General features: G+C 39.8%; 3 non-coding genes and 1 pseudogene across 3 annotated transcripts; all 4 read left to right on the top strand.

Moving 5' to 3' along the window:
- The first annotated feature begins 339 nt into the window (after positions 1–339).
- Positions 340–458, top strand: LOC113089695 (5S ribosomal RNA). The gene has a single exon (XR_003286649.1). It is a non-coding gene; the product is annotated as a 5S ribosomal RNA (ribosomal RNA).
- A 371-nt stretch (positions 459–829) lies between these two features.
- On the top strand, positions 830–946 carry LOC113089665 (5S ribosomal RNA). Its single transcript, XR_003286627.1, has one exon. It is a non-coding gene; the product is annotated as a 5S ribosomal RNA (ribosomal RNA).
- A 360-nt stretch (positions 947–1,306) lies between these two features.
- Positions 1,307–1,425, top strand: LOC113089715 (5S ribosomal RNA). Its single transcript, XR_003286668.1, has one exon. It is a non-coding gene; the product is annotated as a 5S ribosomal RNA (ribosomal RNA).
- A 500-nt stretch (positions 1,426–1,925) lies between these two features.
- Positions 1,926–2,041, top strand: LOC113089691 (uncharacterized; annotated as a pseudogene).
- Positions 2,042–2,486: the final 445 nt, after the last annotated feature.

The following is a 2,486-nucleotide window of genomic DNA, read 5'->3' on the forward strand; positions in this document are numbered from 1 at the left end:
TATAATAATTTTGCCAAAAAATAGAGTCAATGCCCGATCTCTGAATATTTGCAGGTTTGGGCCTGGTTAGTACATGGATGGGAGACTGCCTGGGAATACCAGGTGCTTTAATCTTTTTGGAAAATTTCACGAATTATATAATAATCTTTCATTAAAAAAAAAAAAGAGTCAATGCCCGATCTCTGAATCTTAGCAGGTTTAGGTCTGGTTAGTACTTTTATGAGAGACTGCCTAGGAATACCAGGTGCTTTAAGCTTTTGGGTTTTCTTTCCTACTTATATAATGTACTGGCGATAAGATTGGCTGGTCTTTAAATAGCCTCTCTTTGCAGCAGACTTCGCTTACGGCCATACCAACCTGGCTATGCCCGATCTCGTCTGATCTCGGAAGCTAAGCAGGTTTGGGCCTGGTTAGTACTTGGATGGGAGACCGCCTGGGAATACCAGGTGCTGTAAGCTTTTTGGAAATTTTTCACTTAGTATATAATAATTTTGCCAAAAAATAGAGTCAATGCCCGATCTCTGAATATTAGCAGGTTTGGGCCTGGTTAGTACATGGATGGGAGATTGCTTGGGAATACCAGGTGCTTTAATCTTTTTGGAAAATTTTCACGAATTATATAATAATCTTTCATTAAAAAAAAAAAAAAAAAAAGAGTCAATGCCCGATCTCTGAATCTTAGCAGGTTTAGGTCTGGTTAGTACTTTGATGAGAGATGCCTAGGAATACCAGGTGCTTTAAGCTTTTGGGTTTTCTTTCCTACTTATATAATGTACTGGCGATTAGATTGGCTGGTCTTTAAATAGCCCTCTCTTTGCAAGCAGTCTTCGCTTACGGCCATACCAACCTGGCTATGCCCGATCTCGTCTGATCTCGGAAGCTAAGCAGGTTTGGGCCTGGTTAGTACTTGGATGGAGACCGCCTGGGAATACCGGTGCTGTAAGCTTTTTGGAATTTTTTCACTTAGTATATAATATTTTGCCAAAAAATAGAAGTCAATGCCCGATCTCTGAATATTAGCAGGTTTGGGCCTGGTTAGTACATGGATGGGAGACTGCCTGGGAATACCAGGTGCTTTAATCTTTTTGGAAATTTTACGAATTATATAATAATCTTTCATTAAAAAAAAAAAGAGTCAATGCCCGATCTCTGAATCTTAGCAGGTTTAGGTCTGGTTAGTACTTTTATGAGAGACTGCCTAGGAATACCAGGTGCTTTAAGCTTTTGGGTTTCTTTCCTACTTATATAATGTACTGGCGATAAGATTGGCTGGTCTTTAAATAGCCCTCTCTTTGCAGCAGACTTCGCTTACGGCCATACCATCCTGGCTATGCCCGATCTCGTCTGATCTCGGAAGCTAAGCAGGTTTGGGCCTGGTTAGTACTTGGATGGGAGACCGCCTGGGAATACCAGGTGCTGTAAGCTTTTTGGAATTTTTCACTTAGTATATAATAATTTTGCCAAAAAATAGAGTCAATGCCCGATCTCTGAATATTAGCAGGTTTGTGCTGGTTAGTACATGGATGGGAGACTGCCTGGGAATACCAGGTGCTTTAAGCTTTTGGAAATTTTTCACTTAGTATATAATAATTTTGCCAAAAATGAGTCATGCCCGATCTCTGAATATTTGCAGGTTTGGGCCTGGTTAGTACACTGGATGGGAGACTGCCTGGGAATACCAGGTGCTTTAATCTTTTTGGAAAATTCACGAATTATATAATATCTTTCAATTAAAAAAAAAATAAAAAAAAGAGTCAATGCCCGATCTCTGAATCTAGCAGGTTTAGGTCTGGTTAGTACTTTTATGAGAGACTGCCTAGGAATACCAGGTGCTTTAAGCTTTTGGTTTTTCTTTCCTACTTATATAATGTACTGGCGATAAGATTGGCTGGTCTTTAAATAGCCCTCTCTTTGCAGCAGACTTCGCTTAGGCCATACCAACCTGGCTATGCCCGATCTGTCTGATCTCGGAAGCTAAGCAGGTTTGGGCTGGTTAGTACTTGGATGGGAGACCGCCTGGGAATACCAGGTGCTGTAAGCTTTTTGGAAATTTTCACTTAGTATATAATAATTTTGCCAAAAAATAGAGTCAATGCCGATCTCTGAATATTAGCAGGTTTGGCCTGGTTAGTACATGGATGGGAGACTGCCTGGGAATACCAGGTGCTGTAAGCTTTTTGGAAATTTTTCACTTAGTATATAATAATTTTGCCAAAAAATAGAGTCCATGCCGATCTCTGAATATTTGCAGGTTTGGGCCTGGTTAGTACTGGATGGGAGACTGCCTGGGAATACCAGGTGCTTTAATCTTTTTTGGAAAATTTCACGATTTAATATCTTTCATTTTAAAAAAAATCAAAAAAATAAAAAAAAGAAGTCAATGCCCGATCTCTGAATCTTAGCAGGTTTAGGTCTGGTTAGTACTTTTATGAGAGACTGCCTAGGAATACCAGGTGCTTTAAGCTTTTGGGTTTCTTTCCTACTTA

The sequence above is a fragment of the Carassius auratus genome, unplaced genomic scaffold, assembly GCF_003368295.1.
Source record: "Carassius auratus strain Wakin unplaced genomic scaffold, ASM336829v1 scaf_tig00050865, whole genome shotgun sequence".
NCBI lineage: Eukaryota > Metazoa > Chordata > Actinopteri > Cypriniformes > Cyprinidae > Carassius > Carassius auratus.